The sequence below is a fragment of the Mauremys mutica genome, chromosome 12 (assembly GCF_020497125.1).
Source record: "Mauremys mutica isolate MM-2020 ecotype Southern chromosome 12, ASM2049712v1, whole genome shotgun sequence".
NCBI lineage: Eukaryota > Metazoa > Chordata > Testudines > Geoemydidae > Mauremys > Mauremys mutica.
The window spans coordinates 21252589-21279667 of NC_059083.1; the positions used below are offsets into that span (position 1 = coordinate 21252589).

The window sequence follows — 27079 nt, forward strand, 5'->3', positions numbered from 1 at the left end:
GAAATTTTAGCTTGTACTGACTTCGCCTGTTGTAAAATGAGCAAAACGCTAGATGAGTTGATGTACCTCCAGAAGACCCCTGTGTTCCCCTAGGGGTACCCCACGTGCCCCTGATGGAGAACCACTGGGTTCGATGCTGGCTGGGTCTCTCGCCTGCTCTCGGAACCAGTGGGCACAGCTGGTTCTGGGAAAGGGGAGTACCAATGAGCCAGCAGGTTGATCATACATTATTTCAGTACTTTATACACCTTCTACTGTCCTTTTCTAGAGCTGTACAGCGCTGCTGCGGGAGTATTCCCGCGGGAGTGCTTTGAAGTGCGAGTGTGGTTGTGGCGCCAGTGCTGGGAGTGAGCTTTCCCAGCGCTGCAGGTACTCCACCTCCCCGAGGGGATTAGCTTACAGCACTGGGAGCCGCGCTATTTACACTGGTGCTTTGCAGCTGTAACTTGCTGCGCTCAGGAGGGTGTTTTTTCACACCCCTGAGCAAGAAAGTTGTGGCGCTGTAAAGCGCCAGTGTAGCCAAACCCCTAGTCTTTTCCTTCCAACCCAGTGCTCAGGCAAAACCCTTGTCACCCAAGTTGAACTCTGCAGGCTGGGGAGTGATCGAGCTATCAGGGATCGATTTATCGCGTCTAGTGTAGACGCGGATAAATCGATCCCCGAACGCTCTGTCGTGGACTGCCCCGGAACTGCCCCCAGCGAGAGGCGGAAGTGGAAGCTGCGTGTCTTAGATTGACACCCGCCCGGCCCCATGTAGCGCAGGGCTGAGAGTGTCAGAAACGTGACCAGGGAGGCGGCGTCTCTCCCGAGAAGCCTAAACCGAAAGCGTCTCGCCCGGCCGGCCCGGCCATGGCATGGCTGCGGCTCAGGACGCCCTGGAAGGTCTCCGGGCTCAATGTATTTGCTCGCTCTGCGGGGATTATTTAAACAACCCGGTGATCATCCACTGCGGGCACAACTTCTGCCGGGGCTGCATCACGCGGTGCTGGGAGCAATTCCGGGACCGCTTCCCCTGCCCGCTGTGCCGGGCGGAGAGTCCCGAGATCCGGCTGCGGCCCAACAGGCAGCTGAGAAACGCGGCGGATTTACTCATCGAGCAGCGGAGTGTCCAGCCGCGGGGAAGCTGGGCAGGTGACAGGCTGTGCGAGCTGCACGGGGAGCGTTTGAACCTGTTTTGTGTAGAGGATCACACGCCGATCTGCGTGATTTGCAGAGCGTCCCGGGCGCACGGGTCTCACCCCGCGGTGCCCATCGAGGAGGCATCGCAGGGTTTCCAGGTAGGAAATTCTGCAAATGTTGGTTTCACATCATGGAAATCAGGGACGGAGAAGATCCCGCTCCCCCGCCCACTCCCACCGTCTCCCCAAGCCAAACAACGGTCATTTAGAGTCACCCCACAGTTCGGGTGACTGTATTTCCCAAAGAGAAAAAGGGGCCCCCCAGCTGGTCCCCCGAACCCGCTCCTTCTCCCGCCCCCCCCCCCCCGCGTGAGGCTGCTGGCCCATGGCTAGACCCCCGCCCCTGTAATCTCTGAAAAACCACGTTTTGTTCTAATTTGCTACTCTAGGGTGGCACTGAGCAATGACGTATGCTCAGTAACATCTGCTGAAGCCCCTGCCCTTAAAAAAGGGGCAAAGCTGGCAATCAGAGCGGGGGATGGGGGGCGGCCAGGGTCTGAGCAGGGGGTGGAAACTGACTGGTGGGGGGAGGGTGTCAAGCAGCTGGAGGCGGGGGCAGGATAGGGGCTGAAGGGCAGAATCAGGAAGGAGCCAGAGTTAAGCCCAGGGGTGAGGCGCTGCCAGAGGGTGACAAAGGGCAAACCCCTGGCACAGGCAGGGGCAGAGGGGGTAACAGTTACCCCAGTGCACTGAGACACCCGTGTTTGCAAAACTAGGGAGGGGGGGCAGAAGGGCTTTTTTATTTCCTCTCTGACAGGACAGTGCCTCTCAGCACGGGCTTCTCTGGGCTGGGTTATTAAAGGCGCAGGCATCCCAATGCCTAGTCACCACAGCTCCTCTCTGTCTGATGTAAGCTACTGAGGTGCTGCAGGAGACTTGATTCAGTGAAACATTTTACATCTTCCCACATCGGAAACAAAGCCTCCCTTGTCACTGTGGCTGCTGCTGGAATTCCCTCTTAGCCCTGCATCCTTTACCTTTGTTATTGTGCAGATGTGTGTCATTGTGCTATTAAATTTATACTGTAATAATAAATACTCACTGGAAATATGTATAAGTAAGTACAGTAATTCCTCCCTTGACTTTGTAGTTACATTCCTGAAAAATACTACTTTAAGTGGAAGGATGTTAAGCAAATCCAATTTCCCCGTAAGAATTAATGTAAATGCAGGGGTTAGGTTCTAGGGAGACAAAAAACTATATGTTATATAGATATACACACACAGTGTACATTTTAAACAAACAATTTAATAGTGTTCACAGCTATGATGATTGTGAAGCTTGGTTGAGGTGAAGTTAAAGGGTGGAAGAGGGTGGGATATTTCCCAGGGAATGCCTTGCTGCTAAATGATGAACTAGCACTCGGCTGAGCCATTGTTGTTAATGTAGCCTCTCACACAAGGCAGCACGAACAGGAGGGAGGTGAGACAGCATAGCAGACAGACACACACCTTGGGTGTGGGGGAGAGAGAGAGAGATACACACTGCCCCTTTAAGTAAGCTGACCCACTCTAAGTGCATTGTCTTTTTAAGGGGTCAGGAAGTTGAGACAGCAGCTGCTGCCCCAAGATCTCTCTGTCTCTCCATCTGTGCCCCCTCCAGGGGCGGCTCTAGGCACCAGCAAAACAAGCTGGTGCCTAGGGCGGCAAAATATAGGGGGCGGCAAAAGGCTGGGGAGCAGCCCGTCCCCTGCAGCCGGGCAGGGCCGCGCTACCGGCTCCGCTTGGGGGGAGAGGGATGGCCCCTTACCGGTAGCGCGGCCCCGCCTGGCTGCAGAAGACGGGCCGCTCCTCCTCCGCTTGTTCCCCAGGGCCTAAACAGCCCGGCAGCAGCTTGGCTGGGGGGGGGGGGGGGGGGGCGGGGCTGAGCCCCGCCCCGCTCAGAGCCACGTGGTCAGGGGGCGGGGCTACAAGCTCCGGGCCGAGGGGAGGCAGCTGAGCTCAGCCTGGAGCTTGCGGCCCCGCCCCCTCCCCACGTGGCTCTGAGCGGGGAAGAGCTCAGCCCCCTCCGGAGCCATGCGGCTGCTGCGCGGTGAGCAGCCGGGGGGTGGCTAAGGGGCAGGGAGTCCCGGGGACACTCAGGGGGCAGGGAGGGGGCACAGGTTCTGTGGGGGGGGGCGGTCAGGGGCCAGGGAAGGGGGGTTGGATTGGGGGGGTCTCAGGGAGGTGTTTGTCAGGCACCCCCTGACCCCATTACCCCCCAGGCCCAGCCCTGACCCCCAGCTCTGAGCCCAGCCCCTCTGATCCAGACACCCCCCCACCCCATTCCCCCCACAGCCCTGACTCCCAGCTCCGAGTCCAGCCCCTCTGATCCAGACACCCCCCTCACCCCATTCCCTTCACAGCCCTGACCCCCAGCTCCAAGCCCAGCCCCGAGCCTAGCCCCTCTGATCCGGACTCCTCCCTGACCCCATTCCCCCCACAGCCCTGACCCCCAGCTCCGAGCCCAGCCCCTCTGAGCTGGGCACCCCCCTCACCCCATTCCCCCCACAGCTCTGACCCCCAGCTCCGAGCCCAGCCCTTCTGATCCGGACTCCTCCCTGACCCCATTCCCCCCACAGCCCTGACCCCCAGCTCTGAGCCCAGCCCCTCTGAGCTGGGCACCCCCGACCCCATCCCCCAGTACCCTGACCCCCAGCTCTGAGCCCAGCCCCTCTGAGCTGGGCACCCCCCTGACCCCATTCCCCCCACAGCCCTGACCCCCAGCTCTGAGCCCAGCCCCTCTGATCCAGACACCCCCCTCACCCCATTCCCCCCACAGCCCTGACCCCCAGCTCCGAGCCCAGCCCCTCTGATCCGGACACCCCCCTCACCCCATTCCCCCCACAGCCCTGACCCCCAGCTCCGAGCCCAGCCCTTCTGATCCGGACACCTCCCTGACCCCATTCCCCCCACAGCCCTGACCCCCAGCTCTGAGCCCAGCCCCTCTGATCCGGGCATCCCCGACCCCATCCCCCACTGCCCTGACCCCCAGCTCTGAGCCCAGCTGCTCTGAGGCGAGCCCCTCTGAGCCAGACAACCTCTGACCCCATCTCCTCACAGTCCTGAGCCCAGCCCCTGTGAGCCGGGCACCCCCCAGAGCCCAGCTCCCCACCCAGCCCTGGGCAACAGCAGCACCACCTCCAGGCAGTGACAGCCCATTGGCACCAACCATCACCCAGCAACAGCCCATTATGTAATTGCAAATGTAGACAGACCAGTAAAGCATTTAATGTTTTTAAATAATGTATTTGGTGTATTTTCAAATTATTACAAATTAATTTTCACTAGTTATTTTTTACATTTCCAAATACATGTTACTATAGTATTGCAGCTTTTTTTTATGAAAGGGGCCCCCAAAATTGCTTTGCCCTGAATCCTCTGGGCGGCCCTACCCAGTGTGTGTGAGGAGCCGGGGAGGGAGGGAAACAGGGTCCCCTGGAGCCGAGCCCGGGCTGCGATGGCGGCGAGGGGCTCCTGGAGTGTGTGAGGAGGTGAGCGGCCGGCTGGGTTCGTCGGTGCTGAGCAGGTAGCCCCGCAGCCGGAGATCCTCGCCTTCCCTCCTGCCGGGGCTGGGCCAGGGCACCGTGAGGCTGAAGAGCAGCAGGTCCAGGGGGCTCTCCAGGTCCTCGGCCGCCAGCATGTTGAGGGTGAGGGCGGTGAGCGCGAACTGATCCACCTTGGCCACCAGCAGTGCTGCGAAGCCCAGGGAGGGGGCCGTGTTCTTTGCGCCACCCCGTAGCCGTGCCGCCACCTGGAAGTACTCCCGCTCCGCACCGCCCAGCAGCTCCACCCGCATGGGGACAGAGTCGCAGCTGGGCCAGGGCTCGGCTGCAGTGTGCTGGTAGCGGATCCCACATTTGGGGGGGAGCCCAGTGCTGGGGCAACAGGGGGTGTGAGTGGGGGGTACTGGTGGGCGGGGGGGGGCTCATGTCTGGGGGTGGGCAGCCAAAATTTTTTTTGCTTGGGGCAGCAAAAAACCTAGAGCCGGCCCTGGCCCCCTCCCTTCTCTATATGGAGAAGGGGTAAGTAGGGTGCAGGAGCAGGGGGGAGGGGGACACCCTGACATTAGCAACCGAAACTAAACCCGTTTTTCTTTTGTTAGGAACAAATTCAGAGACATTTGGAGAGTTTGAAAAAAGAGAGAGACGAGATTCTGTCGTGTAAATCGAGTGGGGAAAATACAAGCCAGGAACTACTGGTAGGTGCTGTTCTTACTCAGAGGCAAATGTGCACTGGGACGTTATTGATACTCTGCTTAGTCTAACGGAAGAAGAACAGTGAGCAACATCTTCCCTTCCATGAAAGATTATTGCTTATTTATTCTCCTTGTAAAGAAAAACTGTTCTGCTATAATTCAATATAAACAGGAAAATGGAGCATTAAGGAAAGAGGTTTAATAATCCAAATATTTCCATTGATAATGTGAATGTAACTTGTCTAGCTAACAGTAGTTTCTCCTTTAGTCTTTCAGCTAGAGCTGGTCGAAATTCAAGCAGAAAAATGTCCTGTAGGAAAATGGGATTTAGTAGAAAAAAACTTTTTTTCCATGGGAAAATGTCTTTTGCAAATAAAGTTTTTTGACAGGAAATTTCAGAATGAACAAAAATGTCTATTTTCATTTCAAACTGAAGGTTTCATTTTGGGTTTTACAAAGCTGAATTTTTTTTGTAAATTTCAAATGTTTTTTATCCCTTTTGCCACTTATACAATAACATGAGTAGTTTCCAGTTTTTTTCTCCCAGATTTTCCTTTTTGCCAATTTTTCTAAAATGGGAGAACTTTTGAAGAGTTCCAGAGAGAATGGAATAAAAGGAACAGTGGGGTGGTGGAGGAAATGAACATTATTTTCCTACATTTAGAAAAAAGGGGAAATCTGAATTTTTTTCAAGTTATTTCATGATATTTTTCAAACAAATTAAAAGTCCCATTTTGAACACTGAAAAATGGAAACAACTTTGAAATTTCAAATTTTTTTGCAAATTCTCCCCCATTCTTTGGCTTTACTTTCAACAGGTATAACTGTTAGCATATAATCCTGTTTGTTAACCTGAGATCAAATTTTGGGTTTGACTTTTGATGCTCTGACATCCTTACTAATATGTGTGAAGAACAAAGACACGGTGTGCTGCTTCTGCCTGGCCAGATGGGTTTGTTAGAAAAAGTAAAGTGACTTTTTAAAACTATATTTGTGGATAATCTAAGCACTATACCCAGATGTACAGACACTCTTTCCCCAACCTATGTATTATATAAGTGTTTTTAACATGACCTTTAATAATTTTTGTATATATGAGGACACACATTGGATGGCTGCCTGGCTCCTCTCTCAAGCCAAGGTCAAGCAACCAGTTAGGAGGAGCAAAGGAGAATGCGGGGAGACATAAGAAACACTAAAAGCCAAAGAAAAGTCTGGCCTTGGCCAGGACACAACCTCACTCCTCACCCCTCCTGTGGGATACAGAGGAGGTGGGATGAGGCCCCCAGACTCCCGACCCTCCAGAACGGAACAGGATCCTAAGTTGTAAGGGGTGTGACTAGGGGTGCGCACTGCAGGTATATTTGGACCTGCTAAGAAGGAGGGAACGGGGACACAGGCAAGGCTCTGTGGTGTCGGAGCTGGGAAGGGGGTGTAACGATGCTGGTTCTGGCGGGACCCAACTGAGAGTGACAATTCAGGACAAATTGTTTAGAGCAGGGCAATTACAGCCCAAGGCTGGGGTTTTTCCACCTCTAAGGCACCAAACCAGCCAGCCAGAGAGGACTTCGGTTTCACCGCACTGGCTAACCACAAATTACACAGGCAATTCCCTTAGACACTCCAGTCTCCCAGTATCACCACCAGTGCCACTCGTCCTGGGGATGAACGGTTATGAAAACCAACACCCCAATAAAAGAAAACGGTTCTCACGATCCTAAAGGACCAAGCCCCAGCCCCAGGTCAATATACAAATCAGACCTTACCCACAAATCACGCTGTTGCCAATCTAAAGGTTTATTCATAAAAGGAAAAAGATAGGAGAGCTAGAATTGATTACATGGAATCAATTACATACAGTGATAGTAAAGTTCTTGGTTCAGGCTTGTAGCAGTGATGGAACAAACTGCAGGTTCAAATCAAGTCTCTGGAACATCCCCAGCTGGGATGGGTCATTTAGTCCTTTGTGAGAGCTTCTGTTTGTAGCAAAGTCCCTCCAGAGGCAAGAAGCAGGACTGAAGACCAGATGGAGGAGCTGCAGCAGCTTTTTGTAGTCTCTCTTGCCATGTGGTCTCTGCTTTCTTTGTCCCAAGGACAAGCTGTCCATCCCATGGCCTGGAAAAACCGCAGAGTTCTGTCCATAGGCAGGTCCCTGCCTGCCTTGCTGAGTCACAAGGCGTGTCTGCCTTCCCTCCATGGGTCAGTTGTACAGCTGATGGTCCTTAAAGGGCCATCAAGCAGGCTAGGCAGAGCTGACACCAAGTTGTCTGGGGTGTCACCCAGAAGCAGAGCATAAGTTTGAAATACAGACAGTACAGATCCAATATTCATAACTTCAACTACAAACCGATACACACATACAGCCAGCATAATCCTAACCAGCAAACCAGAACCGTGTCTTAAACACCTTTGTACAAGATTTGGTGCCACTACAGGACTTTGGTTGCAACAATGATCTATACGGTTATAGATTCTGTCAATAATGTCACAGGGGGCCGCGGGGTGGAGGCTCTGCGGCGTCTGGGCAGGGGGCCGCGGGGTGAAGGCTCTGCTGGCGTGTAGCGCTCTGGATATTCTTGCTTGGAACTAACCCCAGCAAACATCGCATTGCCTGCGCTTTGGACTTTTGGTCTCCTGTTTTCTGTCTGCGTGAGACGAACCAGGGGAGGGTTAACGGAAAGCCCTCGAACAATAACCACAACAGAATAGTGAGGGCAGCCGCTATAGAAATCTGCTGCCCCGGAGAAGGCTGGTCACTTAATACCTCACCAAACCCTACTGAAGTCATTGATTGTTGTCATAAACAGTTAGTTAAGGGTTAAGGTTTTTGTCTACCTGTAAAGGGTTAACAAGCAGTACCTGTAGACACCTGACCAGAGGACCAATGAGGGACAAGATATTTTCAAATCCCTGTGGAGGTTGTTTTTTTCCCCAGTTCTTTGTTTTCTTAGAGAGTCTCTCTTGGGTATTAAGAGAGTCCAGACATCTTAATCAAGTCCTCCCAGGTTTCTGCAACAAATTCTTCTATTCAAGCTAGTGAGTATTAGCAAGGAACTAGTATTCTTATACTTTTATTTCTGTATTTGCAATTCTGTGTTTTGCTATAGAATTTCTTTAAGTCTGTACTGATATTGCTTTTACTGAGAAAGGGGGAGGGAGAATTCTCTCCAGAGATTGATAAGTTTAGACCCTGTATTGTTCCATCTTGGTTACAGAGACAGTGACTTTTCTTTTTTATTCTTTAATAAATTCTTTTCTATTAAGGACTTGGTTGGTCTTTCCTTGGGTGGATTCTCAGGGAAAGAGGAGGGGGAGGTATCCCTCTGTAGTTAGATCCCGGTGTCTCTCCTAGGAAAAGGGATGGGGGAGGAAGCAGGGGGGAATGGTTTATTTCTCCTGGGTATAAGAACTCCATGGATTTGGGGCTCTTGGGATCCCCTAGGATTTTGGGGAAGGATTGTGTCCCAATCCACGTAATTGATTGGGTGGTGGCAGGCTTACTAGATCTAAACTAGGATTTTAGTTTAGAGGGAAACTAGTGCAGGTCCCCACATTGGAACCCAACAGCTCTAAGTGGGGGTGAGACCTATGACATGGTGGCAGCGGTCTTCCGGACCCAGAGAGAGAGGCACGGCTTTTCTACCAAAGGCACTCTGAGGCAGTTTCAGGGTTAGAAGGATTTTCAGTTTTTTGCAGGGCTTTCTGTTACAAAGCCCTCCTGCTGAGAGGTGCTTCCTTCCATTGTGATACGAGGTACCACTCAGGATTCCCTAGGTGGGGGGGAAAGTGCTCGTCAGAGCTGATTCCCGTCCAGCGGGAAAAACAGGTTTGGGGGGGGAAAGAGGAAACCTCAAGCCAGATTTTTTTTTTCCTGGGTCTTTTGAAATGCTCAGGAGGCAGGAGAACACAGATCCCTGAGGGAAATAGACCAGACTTTTCTCGCAGGTATTGTTAGCAGCAGCCTTTCAGCTGGGCTACTGAGTACAGCAGCTCAGGGAGAGGGAGGGACAGAGAATTTTTTTTTTTGCTCCTCTTTCTCAGTACAAAGCAGTACATTCGCAGACCACAATTTGCAATACAAGGGATTGATTTCTCTTTCTTTAGTCAGTGATAGGCAGGGTTAGGGACTGTCAAGCAACATAGACAGTTCACTGACTGCAGAGGGGTGTGGCCAACACCAAAAGGCACACAAACATGAGTCACAGTGAAACAGTTGATAAACTCGACTTGGCCAGGCTGGAGTCTGAAGAAAAAGACAAAGAACATCAAAGAAGGATAGAAATACTTACTGCAGAAATGGCCAGGGACAAAGCTAACCACAAGAGGGAGCTGGAGATACTTCAAGCCAGAGAGGCTGACCACAAGAGACAAATGGAGTTAAAAGACAAAGACCTGGAATTAGCAAAGACTAAGCAGCAGGATCCAACTAATCCAACCCCTCTTCCAACTACTGATCAACCTTCTCGGGAAAAAATGTCCCGCCTACAGGACAGGTGATGACGTTGAGGCCTTCTTAGAAAACTTTGAAAGGGTCTGCATTGGGTACAAGATCCCTGAAGACCAATTCATGGTAGAGCTGAGGTCACAGCTCTGCGGAGAATTATTACTGGTGGCAACTGAAATGCCTAGGGACAAAATGAACGACTATAGACTGTTTCTAACCAAGGCCAGATACAGAATGGGCATAACCCCTGATCACGCCCGTCAGCGTTTCAGAGCCCAGAAATGGAAACCAGAGGTGTCATTTCCAAAACACGCCTCCTACCTTGAAAAGCATTATTTTTCCTGGTTATCAGGAGCCAATGTTAAATCCATAGACGACCTAAACCTCCTGATAATGATGGAGCAGTTCTTGGATGGTGTTCCTGAGGACATTACACGCTACATACAAGATGGAAAACCAAAAAATCTCACCGAGGCAGGGGAGATTGGAGCCAAATGGATGGCAGTTACAGAGAACAAGAAAACTACTGTCAAGGGGAGCGAATCCCACAGGGTACACACCGACACTAAACCCTACCATCGAGGACCAATCAAGCCCACACCTACAACCCAAGGACAGCCACAACCTACTTCTTCTTCTACCTCACCAGTCTCCAGTATTCCTCATCGGCCCAGTGACCCGTCAACTGGGCGATGTTTTAAATGTAATGAACTGGGGCATATCAAAGCCAAATGCCCAAAGAACCTAACCCGAGTGCAACTCCTTGCACCTTCACACCAGAGAAACCCAGACCTAGATGTCTCTCAAATACCCTCCCACCGTAGGGAAACTTTGAGAGTGGACGGAAAGGAGGTTATCGCATGGAGAGACACTGGAGCACGTGTCAGCTATCCACCGAGCCTTCGTGGACCCAAAATTCATCAACCCAGAGGTCAAAATAAAAATTTCTCCATTCCTGTCAGAATCGGTAAGCTTACCTACAGCTGAATTGCCTGTCCAGTACAAGGGCTGGTCAGGAAAGTGGACTTTTGCTGTCTATGACAATTATTCTATCCCCATGCTACTAGGGGAAGACGTGGCCACCCATGTTGAGCACCCCAACACAATGGGTGTGGTTACTCGCAGCCAAGCCAGACGAGCTGCTGGACCCAACCCTGTTCCTGAGCCATCCACCAAGACCCCGTCTGTGTTACCAGAGACCCAGACAGAGGTGGTGGAACCGGATCCCATGCCAACAACTACAACAGCCATAGTACATCCAGTCCCAGGACCGGAACTGGAAGAGTAACCAGCGGCAGAATCAGCGCCAGCGCTTGCAACTCCACCTCCAGAGGACACCAACGAGCCTGAACTGGCAGAAACAGCAGACAACCCTACCCAAGAGGCTCAGCCAGAGCCTGAAATATCACCTTGTGCACCAGCGGAGAGCGGTTCACAGTCAACAGAAACAACCTCTTCACCTACATCGCTTCCTGAGGGATCAAGCCCAAGTCCACAGTCTATGGAGGAACTGGTGTCTCCAGCCTCAAGGGAACAGTTCCAGACTGAACAGGAAGCAGATGACAGCCTTAAGAAAGCTTGGGCGGCGGCACGGAGCAACCCACCGCCTCTCAGCTCTTCTAACCGATCCCGGTTTGTTGTAGAACAAGGACTTTTATATAAAGAACTTCTTTCTGGTGGACACCAGGAAGGCTGGCATCCTCAGAAACGGTTGGTGGTTCCAACTAAGTACCGGGAAAAGCTCTTAAGCTTAGCCCATGATCATCCCAGTGGCCATTCTGGGGTGAACCGAAGCAAAGACAGGTTGGGAAGGTCCTTCGACTGGGAGGGGATGGGCAAGGACGTTGCCAAGTATGTCCGGTCTTGTGAGGTGTGCCAAAAGGTGGGAAAGCCTCAAGACCAGGTCAAGGCCCCTCTCCAGCCACTTCCCATAATTGAGGTCCCATTTCAGCGAGTAGCTGTGGATATTATGGGTCCTTTCCCAAAGAAGACCCCCAGAGGAAAGCAGTACATACTGACTTTCGTGGACTTTGCTACCAGATGGCCGGAAGCAGTAGCTCTAGGCAACACCAGGGCTAAAACTGTGTGCCAGGCCTTAACTGACATTTTTACCAGGGTGGGTTGGCCCTCCGACATTCTTACAGATTCTGGAACAAATTTCCTGTCAGGGACCATGAAAGACCTGTGGGAAGCTCATGGGGTGCATCACTTGGTTGCCACCCCATACCACCACCAAACCAATGGCCTGGTGGAGAGGTTTAATGGGACTTTGGGGGCCATGATCCGTAAATTCGTAAATGAACACTCCAATAATTGGGATCTAGTGTTGCAGCAGTTGCTGTTTGCCTACAGGGCTGTACCACATCCCAGTTTAGGATTCTCACCATTTGAGCTTGTGTATGGCCATGAGGTTAAGGGGCCATTACAGTTGGTGAAGCAACAATGGGAGGGGTTTATGCCTTCTCCAGGAACTAACATTCTGGACTTTGTTAGCAACCTACAAAACACCCTCCGACACTCTTTGACCCTTGCTAAAGAAAACCTAAAGGATGCTCAAGCAGAGCAAAAGGTCTGGTATGATAGACATACCAGAGAGCGGTCCTTCAGGATAGGAGACCAGGTCATGGTCTTGAAGGCGCTACAGGCCCATAAGATGGAAGCGTCATGGGAAGGACCATTCACGGTCCAGGAGCGCCTGGGAGCTGTTAACTACCTCATTGCATTTCCTAATTCCTCCTTAAAACCTAACGTGTACCATGTTAACTCTTTAAAGCCCTTTTACCCCAGAGAATTCCAGGTCTGTCAGTTTACAGCCCAGAGAGGAGATGACGCTGAGTGGCCTGAAGGTGTCTACTACGAAAAAGAAAACGAAATGGTGGTGTGGAAGAGGTGACCCTCTCCACAACCCTGGGACGTCTACAGCGGCAACAGATCAAGGAGCTGTGCACTCTCTTTGGCCCTTTGTTCTCAGCCAACCCAGGACGGACTGAGCAAACGTACCACACCATTGACACAGGTAATGCTCACCCGATTAGAACCCCACCCTACCGGGTGTCACCTCATGCCCAAGTTGCTATAAAACGGGAGATTGACAACATGCTGGAGATGGGTATCATCTGCCCTTCTACCAGTGCATGGGCATCTCCAGTGGTTCTAGTTCCCAAACCAGATGGGGAAATACGCTTTTGCGTGGACTACCGAAAGCTTAATGCGGTAACCCGCCCTGACAACTACCCAATGCCGCGCACCGATGAGCTCTTGGAAAAATTGGGACGTGCCCAGTTCATCTCCACAATAGATTTAACCAAGGGGTACTGGCAAGTACCACTAGATGAACCCGCCAAGGAAAAATCTGCCTTCATCACCCATGCAGGGGTGTATGAATTTAATGTGCTTCCGTTCGGACTGCGGAATGCACCCGCCACCTTCCAAAGGCTGGTAGATGGTCTACTAGCAGGATTGGGAGACTGTGCAGTTGCCGACCTCGATGATGTGGCCATTTTTTCGGATTCATGGCCCGAACACCTGGAACACCTGGAAACGGTCTTTAAGCGCATCAGGCAGGCAGGACTAACTGTTAAGGCCAAAAAGTGTCAAATAGGCCAAAACAGAGTGACCTACCTAGGGTACCAGGTGGGTCGAGGGACCATTAACCCCCTACAGGCCAAGGTGGAGGCTATCCAAAACTGGCCTGTCCCACGGTCAAAGAAACAGGTCCAATCCTTCTTAGGCTTGGCCGGATATTACAGGCGATTTGTACCACACTACAGCCAAATCGCTGCCCCACTAACTGATCTAACCAGAAAAACCCAGCCAAATGCAGTTAAGTGGACTGATGAGTGTCAGAAAGCCTTTACCCAGCTTAAGGCGACACTCATGTCTGACCCTGTGTTAAGGGCCCCGGACTTTGACAAACCCTTCCTAGTAACCACCGATGCATCTGAACGTGGGGTAGGAGCAGTTCTAATGCAGGAAGGACGGGATCACAACTTCCATCCTGTTGTGTTTCTCAGCAAGAAACTGTCTGAGAGGGAAAGCCACTGGTCCATCAGTGAAAAAGAATGTTACGCCATTGTGTATGACCTGGAAAAGCTACGACCATACGTTTGGGGACGGCGGTTCCAGCTACAAACTGACCATGCTGCGCTAAAGTGGCTTCATACTAACAAGGGAAACAACAAGAAACTTCTCCGCTGGAGCTTAGCTCTCCAAGACTTTGACTTTGAAATTCAACACATTTCAGGAGCTTCCAACAAAGTTGCTGATGCACTCTCTCGTGAAAGTTTCCCAGAATCAAGTAGTTAAAAAGTGTTCTTCGCATGTTTACATGCTTAGTAGTATATGTAATACTACCTGTGTTTCAGTAATCTGTTTATTTTACAGTTCTAGGAGGAAATCACCACCAGTGGTTCCCACTGTTGGTGATTTGGGGAGCGTGTCATAAACAGTTAGTTAAGGGTTAAGGTTTTTGTCTACCTGTAAAGGGTTAACAAGCAGTACCTGTGGACACCTGACCAGAGGACCAATCAGGGACAAGATATTTTCAAATCCCTATGGAGGTTTTTTTTTTTTTTCCCAGTTCTTTGTTTTCTTAGAGAGTCTCTCTTGGGTATTAAGAGAGTCCAGACATCTTAATCAAGTCCTCCCAGGTTTCTGCAACAAATTCTTCTATTCAAGCTAGTGAGTATTAGCAAGGAACTAGTATTCTTATACTTTTATTTCTGTATTTGCAATTCTGTGTTTTGCTATAGAATTTCTTTAAGTCTGTACTGTGATTGCTTTTACTGAGAAAGGGGGAGGGAGAATTCTCTCCAGAGATTGATAAGTTTAGACCCTGTATTGTTCCATCTTGGTTACAGAGACAGTGACTTTTCTTTTTTATTCTTTAATAAATTCTTTTCTATTAAGGACTTGGTTGGTCTTTCCTTGGGTGGATTCTCAGGGAAAGAGGAGGGGGAGGTATCCCTCTGTAGTTAGATCCCGGTGTCTCTCCTAGGAAAAGGGAGGGGGGAGGAAGCAGGGGGGAATGGTTTATTTCTCCTGGGTGTAAGAACTCCATGGAGTTTGGGGCTCTTGGGATCCCCTAGGATTTTGGGGAAGGATTGTGTCCCAATCCACGTAATTGATTGGGTGGTGGCAGGCTTACTAGATCTAAACTAGGATTTTAGTTTAGAGGGAAACCAGTGCAGGTCCCCACATTGGAACCCAACAGCTCTAAGTGGGGGTGAGACCTATGACAATTGTGGTGAGCTTTGGAACAGGCCCTAGCGATATCGCTGCTGGACATTGCCGTGAAGAAGATCTGGGTTCTAAATATGATGTAAGTTTCTTGCTCCTGGGGTATCAGGAGCTAGAGAACTCCAGAAAGAGCATGAATTGATGGGCTTCTGTCCAGGTCACACGCACGTTTCTAAGTGCCCTGCAAACTCAGATCTGAACCTGCAAATAGGTGTCCTGCCAGCCACCCAGTTTGTGCTCAGAATCCCTGTGTGGATAAAATTGGAGATTTATGATGTGACCAAATGTTTGTATCCTAAACTGTGCATTCACAACTCCTCAGAGCAATTGGTGGGGCTCTGATTTTTAAAGCCTGTTTTAGAAACACGGCCCTGTTCATCTAGGTGTATTTTGTGGAGAGCCTCTGTTCCCCAGTTCAAGTCGAGCACTTCTGAGTTTGAGTTCTACTGTTTGCTCCCCAGAAGTAATTCTGGCCTGTCCAGTTCTGGATCCCACACCTGCTGTCCTTCCTGTTATTTAAAGGATCTGGTTTTCTAGATGCCATTGATAAACGAATATCCTAATAATAATACAAGATAGGATTCTTGAAAATCATTAGGAAATCATCTGTCTACTGAGAATAGAATTTGTTCTCCATAAAATATCAGGAGTTAAATTCTACGGGGTTGCAATGACATACCCCGCGTGCATACATGAGGCTTTATAAAATGTCCCATAACTCACTCGTGTTCCTGTTCTTGACCTGAGCTTTCTCTGTTTCTATCTCTTCATTTCAGAAACAGCTCGAAACTGGGAGGCAAAAGATTGTGGCTGAATTTCAGCAACTGCGCCAGTTTCTGGAGGAACAAGAGCGACTCCTGCTGACCCAGCTGGAAGAGCTGAATAAGGAAATCGAAAAGATGGGGGCTGAGTATGTTGCCAAACTATCTGAGGAACTGTCCTCTTTCAGTTCCCTGATCAGTGAGATGGAGGAGAAGCGCCAGCAGCCAGCGAGTGAATTCCTGCAGGTGAGACGGTGTTAGAAACACCCCAGAACCTTTCACAGGGCAAGAAAGTCTCCTAGCCCTTCACTTTTGGAGTGTAGGAGTGAAAGGTCAGAACATAATAAAGTACAATATTGCTAAAGTACAATTTTTTTTTCCTTAAGGGCTTAATAAAATGTCCAGTAAAGTCAGTGGAAATATACTTCCTGAGTAGAATGAGCATTGGATCGAGCCTAAATGAAAATAAATTCTTCTTTTGAATTCTAGTTGGAGAAGACTCCTCCAAAAATGGCCAACTCCAAATTCTGTTCTCCCTGTCTCATAATGCGAGAACAAGGGACATTCAATATAATTAGCAGCAAAGAGTCCTGTGGTACCTTATAGACTAACACGCTCATGCTCCACTACGTCTGTTAGTCTATAAGGTGCCACAGGACTCTTTGCTGCTTTTACAGATCCAGACTAACACGGCTACCCCTCTGATACTCAATAAAATTAGAAGGTGACAAATTCAAAACTGATCCAACTAACACTTTTTCACACATCACGTAGTTAGATTGTGGAACTCATTGCCACTGGATGTCATTGAGACTAAGCATTTAGCAAAACTCAAAAAGTGATCAGACATTGATATGGATCCAGAGTGATATTAAACCTCATTCATCACAAGACTGAGCCCTCTGATTCCATGTGCCAGGTGGTTATTCAGATGCCGTTACACAAAGAGCCCGTGTGCCTCCTTATACAAAGTTCCTGGGCCCAGATCCTGCAGTCAGAGCACTTCTTCAAAAGAGCAAAGGCAGCACATTGAATGTTTTTGTTTATGTTAATAAATAAATATTTTTACTTTGAACTTCAAACTGTGAAGACAAAGCGAGTCCCCTCCAGAGCAGGAGGGATCCTTAGTGTGAGAGCTGGGACTGAATTTCCTTTTCTCTCTCCCCTCTAGGACATCAAAGGCACCTTGAGCAGGTAGGTGGCTCCTTCTTCTCACTCTCCCTTTCACTTCCCAGGGCAGGGAAGGGATTTTAAACCTGAGATGCGGCTCCCCATGGTCCAGCAGTGCAGAGTGTGGGGCTGGTTCCCAATCTCCCGCCGTTAAATTTAATCTCAGGGCTGTTGTCATTTTGACTAGACTCCAGAATAGAGCAGCCTGAGAAAAGAGTGATTGACCTACAGACAATGTATTGATTTGTAGTGTAGCTGGTGGATTAGAGACCTCAGGAGATCAGGGATGGAGAACGAGTTTTTCTTTTCTAAGTCATAGCCTCCAAACTCCACCTAGGTTGGTAGGGATGGAAAGTTGGTGCCATCTGATCAGGACTGGCTCTAGGCACCAGCAAAGCAAGCACCTGCTTGGGGTGGCACATTTCCAGGGGCGGCATTGTACTGTTGTACCGCTACGACCCAGGAGGAGCTGGATGGGAGGAGCTGGGCTCAGGCCCAGCAGCAGGAAGTGACTCGCAGCCGCTGCGGTGACTCTGGCTCCCAGGCTCCTGGCAAGATCCCCGGGGGACGGCTGGTGCTGGGAGCCCGGAGCCCTGGCTGCAGCCGGGAGAGGGGAATCTCCAGCAGGGCCCTTCCCGGTGCTCCCCAGGAGCCTCTCCCAGGGCAGAGCCCCCAGCCCGGCCAGGGCCCCTTCCCGGCCAGCCCCTGCCCTGCCCCGGGGGGCCCTGCTGAGAGAGGGGGAGAGACACACACACACACACACACACACACACACACACACACACACACCCCGCCAGGGAACGGTATCCGTCCCCCCTCCAGGCCAGCCCCTGCCCCAGGGGGGCCCTGTTTGGAGGGAGGGAGGGACACACACACACACATGCACACACGCCAGGGAATGGTGTCCATCCCCCCTCCCCCCACTCACCCCCGGGCTGCAGGGGGAGGTTTGGCCCCAGGCTCCTCCCGGCAGAGCTGGCTGCGATTCCCGCCCGGTGCCTGGGAAAGCTTCCGCCAGCTCCGGGTGTGTGCGGGGCAGGGGGAGCCAGCCTGGGCCGTGCAGCCCCAAACACGCAGGAGACAGACCCCCAAATCATGAGTGTGTCTGAAAATAATAAATTGGGGGGGGGGTGTGTGTGTGTGCGCGCGCATGTGTGTGCGTGCTGGATATTTGCCTTGTAGCTTCTGAGCCCTTAGGTGGAAGCCTCCACCTACCTCCAAAGCTTCATTGACTATTTGTGGTTAAAGAATTCCCCTCTGGCTGCTGGGTGGGGCAGCCCCTCGCCCCCTCCTGCCCCATGGACTGGGGGAGCTGCCCTTGTATCTCTCCCTCTCATTCTACTCGATTCCTACTGTTTCTCTCCCTTCCCCAGCCAGTCTGCTCTTGCTCTCAGCCTCCCCTCATCCCCTCCTTTCCTTCGTGGTGCCCCCCCCCCACTCAGTTTCCCTGTTCCCATCCACCCCATAAATTTCCTATCATTTCCCTACATTGCCTCATTCTCCCTTCAGCATCCCCTTCACCCCCTCCTACATTGCTGTCCCCCCCCCCGTATCTTCACCCCCCCCTCCCCCCGCCATGGCTATGGTTATGTTCTGCATAACTTTGCTGGTCAAATTCTGTTTTCATTTTTTATTTTATTTTAAACAGTCAAAAAGCAAAACAAAAAAAACATTGCACAGGGCAAACATATAAAAGCCACAAAAAAAAAGGGGCAGGGGGTTTGCTTGGGGCGGTATCTGATGATTGTTCAATGAGCTGTTTATTAATTGTTTCTGATTATGCAGTGAGCTCTAGCCGTGTGCTGGGCGTGGCAGGAGATATGACGGAAGAGACGTTCCCTGCTCTGAGGAGTTTATAACGTGCTGTTATCAGTAGCGCTATGGCCGTGCCTGGAGGCTTAAGCCAAAACCAGGGCCCAGCGTGCCGGGTGCTGCACAGACAGAGACAGTCCCTGCCCCAGGGAGGTTACAGTCTAAATAGACACAAGAGACACAGGGTGGAGGGAGGGAGGATTAAAATCAATTGAAGGGAACATTCAATGGAGACAAAGTGCTGCGCGTTGGAAGGAAAAATCAAACCTACAACTAGGAAATGGGGAATCCCTGGGGAGGCAGCAGGACTGCGGGAAAAGCTCTGGGGGTGGCAGTGGGTCACACAGTGAAGGAGGCGGCAGGGTGATGCTCTTGTGAAAAAGGGAGATGTCACTGTGGGATGCTGTCCCAGGTGCTGTATTCACTGCAGGTGCTGCCCCCTCCTGGCTGCTCTGGGGATTAGCTCTTCCAGGGCCAACCCCTCCCCTGCTGTCTCTCTCCCCCCCCTTCCCCCTTGTGTCTCTCTCACTCTGCAGCCTCCTCTCTCCCCCCAGGAGCTGCAGCTTCCTCTGCGTGACTCAGCCCCCAGCCAGGTCACTGAACGGTTCCCCTGCTGGGGGGCAGAGTCTCGCTGGCCCCACTGCCCAGGCAATGCCGCTCCAGCCGGGGCTGGGTGGGGAACTCGAGCCGCCCACTGCTCCAGGCTCCAGCCCAGGGACCCTGCCACATGCAGGCACCGTCTGCTCCCTCCCTGGGCTGCTCCCCCGTACCCTCCCACAGGCCTTAGTCTGCCCCCTGCTCTCTGACGGGGGTTAGACCAGGTGACCCTGGCAGCCCCCTCTGGCCCTGTGAGTCTAACACTCCCTCCCCCAGGGCCCGGCTCCCAGCAGGCTGTTCTCTGCCTGGGTCCCTCCTGCCCTTTCGAGTGCACAGGGGGGGCTGCAGACTCCTCACTGCAGCCATTTCTGCTGCCACCTGCCTGGCTTTGCACTAGCCCAGCCCCCCCCTGCTCAGCTGAGCTCCATCGTCCAACCAGGGGTCACTGCTCTGGCCGAAACCCCCCATGTGTGGCCTGTCTCCCAAATCTCCTCGTTCTCTGCTTCCTTCACCCTTTCCGGGGCTGATGTGGGGTGAGCACCCAGCACAGGTGTGTTAACAGGAGTGTCAGTGTCAGACACAGGAGGACGTTGTTCCCCCCTTCTCGCCACGGGGAGGCCTCAGCTGGGATCCTGTGTCCAGTTCTGGGCACCGCCCTGTGAGAAGGACGTGGAGAAACTGGAGAGAGTTCAGAGCAGAGCAACAGAAGTGATCCGAGGTTTAGACTGGACGAGCTGTGAGGAAGGTAGAAATAAATGGGTGTGTTCAGGCTAGAGAAGAGGAGACTGAGGCAGGGCCTGATAACAGTCTCCAGATCTGCCTGAGGCTGCTCTGCAGCGAGCGGTGACCAGTTGTTCTTCACGTCCCCTGAGGGCAGAACAAGGAGGAATCAGTTTAATTTGCCACAAGGGAGATTTACATCAGTGCGACGGGTTCCCGGGGTGCAGCCTGGATTGTGGCACTGCTGAGCCCTCCAGATCCCCAGCCTGGGCTGCCTCTCGCCCCGTGATGCTGATGTCGAGCTACAAGCCTGACAGGCCCTGCGCTGACACAGACACCTGCGGGCAGGGACCCGCCCGGCTGTGTTACATGGCTCATCCCCCAGCCATTGACGAACCAGCAATAGAAGGTGCCAGCCAGTTCCCCCCAGCTCCAGCCCTGCCCCCCAGAACGGCACCGACTCCCACTGCTCCCGACTCCCTGGGCAGGGCCGGTTCATTCAGTCGTTTGCCGTCCCCCAGTGCGGGGGGGACACACACTGGCCTTGTAAGCTGAGAACCCCGGAGCTAGTGGAGTGACCATCGTATGTATCCAAAGAGCTAAATAAGAACATAAATTATCTTTGAAATCGGACAGTGGGTCTCACTCCAGGTCCTGGTACGATGGGCATCTACATCACCACAAGGATTGTCCCTAATTATCTCCCTTCAGTGGTGTACGGGATACGTCAGGGGATCCTGCTCAGCCACACTCACAGTACAAGACCAAGGGGACGTTCAGTGCAGCTGAAAGGCAACTAGTGTAAAGCTGAGAAAAGGAAACGCCTTTTTTTTTAAACACAATTATTAACCCGTGGAACTCACTGCCACATGGTGTTACTGAGTTTCATAAATGCATAAAGTTGAAGGCCAGAAAGGACCGTGAGATCCTCACATTTGACCTCCTGTCTATCACCGCACAGGCACTGACTTTCTCATTCCCCTGGGGGTGTTCGACCCCCGCTCTGCCCTGGGCCCTGCCCCCACTCCACCCCTTCCCCCAAAGCCCCACCCCACCTCTTCCTGTCCTGCCCAGCCTCTTCCCGCCCTTACTTCACCCTCCCCCCCCCTGCACCTCCTGCCCGTTGCTGACCAGCTGATCCCCGGTGGGCGGGAGGCACTGGGGGGTTGGGGGAAGAGCTGATCTGTGGGGCTGCTGGTGGGTGCTGAGCACCCACTTTTTTTTTTCTGGAGTTGGTGCCTCTGTATCACAGGTCCTTAAATTTCACCCAGTTATTCCTGTGTGAATTTGACTAAATCCTAATGTGCGACTGAAGCACCTTCCAGAAAGCCGGTCAGCCTAGATTTAAAGACATCAACAGACAGTAACACCTGAGGCTGCCTAGAAGTGGGGGGGCTACCGGTGCCCAAACCATGGCCCCACCCCTGCTCCGCCTCTTCCCCCGAAACCCCACCCCCTGCTCGCTCCTCTCTGCCCCCTCCCCCATCACTCACTTTTCAGGCAGGTACCCAGGCAGAGAGCAGAGCTCTCCCACTTTTCAAAGGGATGGGGCCACGGCCCCCCTGTTCTGGTGCCCATCCAGAGATGGAGAATCCACCACTTCCCTGGGCAGTTTCTGCCAATGGTTAATGCACCCGCACTGCTAACAATGTCTGTCTGATTCCCATGGGCATTTCTCTGCCTTCAGCTTCCAGCCATTGGTCCTTGTTCTGCCTTTGTTTGCTAAACTGAGGAGCCCTTTGGTGCCAAGTCTGTTCTCCCCATGACGGTGTTTGTACCCCACACTCAAGCGCCAGGGTTCTCTCAGTGTGAGGCATTTTCACCAGCCCTTAAATCAGTTTTGTGGGTCTTCTCTGCACCGGCTCCACTTTTTCAATGTCCATTTTAAAATTTCCTCTCCTGGAATTGACACCTCCTCATCTGTTATTGGGAGTGGAGCACATCCACCCTGATCGAATTGGCCCTGTCAACACTGGTTCTCCACTTGTGAGCAGGGCCGGCTCCAGACCCCAGCGCACCAAGCGCACGCTTGGGGCGGCATTTTGCCGGGAGGGCGGCAGGCGGCTCTGGCGGACCTCGCGCAGGCATGACTGTGGAGGGTCCACTGGTCCCGCAGCTCCGTTGGACCTCCTGCAGAAATGCCTGCGGAGGGTCTGCTGGTCCCGTGGGTCCGGTGGAGCATCCGCAGGCGTGCCTGCGGGAGGTCCCCCAGAACCGCGGGACCAGCGACCGCCAGAGTGCCCCGCACAGTGCGCCGCCCTGCTTGGGGCGATGGAATTCCTTGAGCCGCCCCTGCTTGTGAGGTAACTCCCTTCTCTTCATGTGCCAGTGTATTTATGCCCACAGCAGCTGTAACTTTCACTCCATGCATCTGAAGAAGTGAGGTTTTTACCCACGAAAGCTTATGCTCAAATAAATCTGTTAGTCTTTAAGGTGCCACCGGACTCCTTGTCATTTTAAAATTGGGACACCAGAACTGGGTGCAGTTTTCCCGTATCGGTCTCACCAGAGTGAAGGGGAAGCTTATTGGACCTATTCCTGGGGCAATAGAGAATTTAATCCTCCAGAGTCTGCTGAGCTACAGCCATTCGCTAGAGTAAAATACATGTTAGGAAAACACAAACATGAACGAACTCCACAGCGAGTAACACTGAGTTGTTCTTCAGATGCGAGAGGGAGAAGTTTCAGAACCCAGGGGCCTTTTCTTCTGAACTGAAATGGAGAATCTGGGAATCTTCTCAAAGAAATGCATCTCTGGAGACCATAATGAAGAAATTCAAAGGTAATAAACAGTCACCTGAGGAATTTTCTCACCTATGTTACACTGATAATAGAGCTGGGGCAATCTCTTTGGGACAGTAATTGTGCATGGAGATCTTCAACTAATCATTTGGAAGCTATGAATTCCCTACCCAGCTCTCAGTACAGCCCACGCACACCGGGTTAGGGGTCCTAAATTCAGACTCCTTGGGAGTTTCCTTTCTTAGCAGCTATGAACATTAACCTGAGCTTGAGCTTCCTGCTGAATTCACTGTTTCTGGAGTATGTTTGTTTGGATTGTTTGTCTGCAAGGCCTCCAGTGTCACCACAGTCCCTCTCTTGCTTCAGAGCAGGGCTGGGGAACCTTTTTTCTATCACGGACCATTGACCCACAGAAAAAAATCAATCACAGGCCACTCACCCACGGGGAGGCGGGGGGCATGGAGGCTCTGGGCTTCCCCCCGCAGCAGGCAGACCCGGCACTCACGGCTCCAGTCCCGCAGGTTGTGGCGCTGGAACAATTTTGACAGTAGAGGCGCTGAAAGCCAGTGATCCCCAAAGTTTTTACTGGCACCCCCCTTACCCCTGTCTGTGCCCTGGAAGGGGGGGTGAGATGTTGGGGGAGATGTCTGGAAGGGGGGCAAGATGTCGACAGGGGTAAGGGGGCTGAGGCTGGGACCACAGCTGGGGGCGGGAGCAGAGTCCCTGGTGCAGGGCCAGCTGACGGGACCCCACGTGCGGTGCCAGGGGCAGAGCCCCGGGCAGGGGTCCAGCAGCCAGCTGGGACCCTGGGCGTGGGGCCACGGCTGGGACCCTGCACAAAACCTGGGGGGTGTTGCAGAACCTGCCGCACTCTTAGTTCCTGCAACTCTGCGTGGGGTGGGGGGGGCTGCGGGCCAGATGAAATTTAGCAACAGGCCGGATCTGGCCCACGAGCCGTAGGTTCCCCACCCCTGCTTTAGAGATTCTCCACCTTTTATCCTCCTGAGCTGGAGAGAATGAAATCACCAGTTTTACTAAGTACTAATGGTACAGGGGCAGATTTAAAGCTGATCGAATGCTAATCAGTGACACAGTGTCTGTGTGTTGGTCTGTCTGTGAATGACGTGTTGGTTTCAGAGGAATTAAACACCTGTGACTGGCCCGTGTCCGCTGACTCCGGCTCAGGAGGTTCAGGGTTGGGGTGGAGCCTGGGCTCTGTGACTCTCTCCCGTCACAGGGTCCCACAGCCCAGGCCTCTGCCCAAGCCCCAGCATCTACCCCGCAATGAAACAGCCCCAGTGCCTGAGCCCTGCGAGCCCAAGTCAGCTGTCATGGGCCAGCCACAGGTGTGTAATTGCTGGTAAAACATCTCTGGTCTGTCGTGTAACCTTAGGTTGTGTCCTTAGTTTTTAATGTTTGGGGTTATTTTATAGTGACGTGTGTAACGGTTTGTATTGGTCTGAATTGCACTTAACCTCCTTCACTAGAACTTCATAAAGTTCGTTTTCTTTTCATTTTGCTTTTGTGTTAGAACATTAACAATGTGAATTTATCCCTAAACACGACAACCTGACATTTCGTCTTTCACCCATTTCTTCCTCTAGACTCACTCTCGTCCAGACAGCGGTTGGACAAAGGTAAATTTCTGGGATCAAAGGGGGAGTGAAAACTTTCCTATGAATTATGGTGGCTCATTGGCAGCACCGTAGTTCAGGTTTTGTTTCAATTTTGCATTTGACAGGAGCTGAGCAACATATTCCTGGTGGCTGCCCAGATCTTTCCTAAAAACAGAAAAGTCGATTCTTTTCTCTCTTAGAATGTAGAATTAAGCCTCACTCATGATCTCGCGATAGAACTCTCAGCTGTAGCTCATAAAAAATCCCCATATTTGAGAGCTCTAAAAACGAGGCTGAATTTCACTTAGAAATCCTGTCAGTGCCCTGGGGGGGGGGGGGCGGCTGGGGCTCCCGCTGTCACCACCCCAGTGCGGCTGCTCCCCTGCCAGCCTGGGAAGTGGAAGGGGGGCCCCCACTGTAGCCCCCAGGCCTAGGGAGGGTGAAGAACCCCAGGAGGAGCAGAGGTGGGGCCGTGAGGCTTTATTATGGCCTGGGGGCTGCAGGGAGCCTGAAGTGATTGGGGGGCTGATGGGCTGGGGGGGGCTGTATTGCTGGTGGGGTCTGAGCAGAGGGTGAGTGCTGGGAGGGTGAACTGAGGGTGGTGGGGTAGGGGCACTGAACTGATGGGGGGGATGATGGGGCTGGGGGACTGAATTGAGGGGGTTGGATGGGGACAGAGCTGATGGGGGCTGGGGACAGGATTAATTGCTGGGCAGGAGATGGGCAGATGGGGGGTGAGAGCTCCTGCAGCAGGAGCCAGAATCCCCTTCTCCAGGACAGGCGGGAGAGTGGGCAGCACTGACTGTCACATGCACAACCCTGGGGAGGGGCCAGGGGAGTTCAAAAATCAAGAGACTGAGCTAAAAACCACAACAGAATCCTTTAAAATGTCCTGATTGTTGGGCCAGTCTCATGAGATTTGATCCCTTGAAGTCAGCAATACTGCACTAGCCATTGCGTAGCCGTGGGGCCAGCAGTGAGGGGTTTGGAAAGTTCCCGATAGAGCAGCACAAGCCGAGCAGCCGTTCAGTGAGTGTGCGGTGTCCTCACCCACCCGCAGCTACACACAGTCATGGGGGGCCGGTGGGGTCTCTATGAAAGCAGGTTTCTAGTGCTCAGCTGGCTGATCGCTAGGCGGGAGGGGGCTCTGCAAGGAGACGGGCTGTGACGAGTTGCATCATTGGACAGGGGGACGTTGGATTCCCTGTAGCTGCTGGGAGGCCTCACACTCTGGCTGCTCTCTGCTTCACAGCCCTGAGGCCCCTGGAGCGAGGGGCCAGGCAGACTGAAGGAAGGACAAAGGTGGCTTAAACCAGCTCCCTCTGACCCCCCTCGTCTCCCCCCCAGCACAAGGATGGAATCACTGAGACTCAGACTCGGGGTCTGGGGCCTGGCTCAGCCGAGCTGATCCTTTCGCTCTGTCCCTGAACTGGCTCTGTCAGGGTGTGAATCCCCCCCGCCCAGGGCTGAGATCTCAGCGCTGCTCCCCAGGCAGAGCTGGGTAAATCCGGGACGGGGGAGGTTGCCTGGTTCACTGCCCAGCTGGGGCAGGTTCTGTCACTGACACGATCAGACCCTGCCCCAGGGCTGAGCTCTGCCCCTCACGCTCTGATTCTCTCTCTGCAGCGAACGTGACTCTGGATCCAGACACGGCCCATCCCCAACTCATCCTGTCTGCGGGTCGGAGAAGTGTGAGATGGGGACGCACACGGCAGGATCTGCCTGACAACCCTGAGAGATTTGACACTGAGCCCTGTGTGCTGGGCTGTGAGGGATTCACCTTGGGCTGACACTACTGGGAGGTGGAGGTGGAGGTGGAGGAGGAGGGGGGAGTCTGTGATGTGGGGGTGGCCAGAGAGTCTGTGAGGAGGAAGGGAGGGATCAGCTGTAACCCTGAGCAGGGGGTCTGGGCTGTGGAGAGCTGGGAGGATCAGTACGAGGCTCTCACGTCCCCTGGGCAGATCATCCCCTTCCCCCCGAGCCGGGGACCCCGCAGGATCCGGGTGTATCTGGACTATGAACGGGGGCAGGTGGCGTTTTTCGATGCTGGTACCGGGGACCCGATCTTCACTTTCCCGCCGGCCTCTTTCGCCGGGGAGAGAATCCGCCCGTTCTTCCGGGTTAGCACCACTCGTCACCCGTTGAAGTGGTTTATTGCTGCTCTGCACCCTGGTATTAGTGCGCGGCTCACACTGTGTCCCTGAGGTGCCCTCTCTGTGCCCACGAAACAGGCTCCTCTAGCCCCCCCACTCGATCTCTATGACCCTGGAGGACTCAGCCGCCGCCCCCACCCCCCTGTTGCCGGCCCAGAGGGCCCGAGGAGCGGCAACAGCGGGGTTCGTTGCCCAGTGTGCGTCGCACTAATTAACACACCAGGGTGGAGAAGCAAACTAAGTTTATTTGAGCCTAAATAAGGTGCAAGGGAGAAATAACAATCTCAAATCCTGCACACCCCCCTTGCTATTCCCCCTTCCTCCCTCCCCCTTGCAACAGTTACACTAAACACTATATTGTAGCTTGTTAGAACTGTTCTCATTCGCATGTTTATCTATGGCCTTCACAGCACAGACGCAGGCAGACTTCCCTCCCCCTTCTCCTCCGTCTTACTGCCGCTTTTTGCTGTTT

General features: G+C 52.7%; 1 pseudogene; it reads left to right on the top strand.

Moving 5' to 3' along the window:
• The first annotated feature begins 801 nt into the window (after positions 1–801).
• On the top strand, positions 802–26855 carry LOC123344843 (annotated as a pseudogene).
• Positions 26856–27079: the final 224 nt, after the last annotated feature.